Below are 396 nucleotides of genomic sequence, written 5' to 3'. Positions count from 1 at the left end.
TATACAACAGCTCTACAGAAAGCAAACAATTAAAAATTTGCACCATATCATCACAAAAAGGCTAGCTCCTTTAAGAAAAGTGGATATAGTTTCCCTGCCACAAAACAAGTGCTCTCCAGCTGCACCTAATTAGAAGAGTGGGACAATAGGACTAATCCAGTAGGAGTTTTCTGGAGAAAGTTGAGAATGGGAGAGTAGCAAGGGAGCTGCAGGACAGAGATTAAATAGGGCAGGCCACTGGGAAAATCTGGGTGGGAAAAGCCATAAAGAATTGCTCTGGGAGTGGCAGCCTTTGGGATCTGTTGTGCTGATGTGTTGGGTCTGGGACTTGTAGGGTTTTTATGTATTGTGTGTGGGACTGACCTGTGCTTAAGGATTTTTTTTTTAAGGCCTGCT

The sequence above is a fragment of the Gavialis gangeticus genome, unplaced genomic scaffold (genome assembly GCF_001723915.1).
Source record: "Gavialis gangeticus isolate Ggan-Ray unplaced genomic scaffold, GavGan_comp1, whole genome shotgun sequence".
In the NCBI taxonomy this organism is placed as follows: domain Eukaryota; kingdom Metazoa; phylum Chordata; order Crocodylia; family Gavialidae; genus Gavialis; species Gavialis gangeticus.
Note: the sequence above shows the minus strand (reverse complement) of the source record.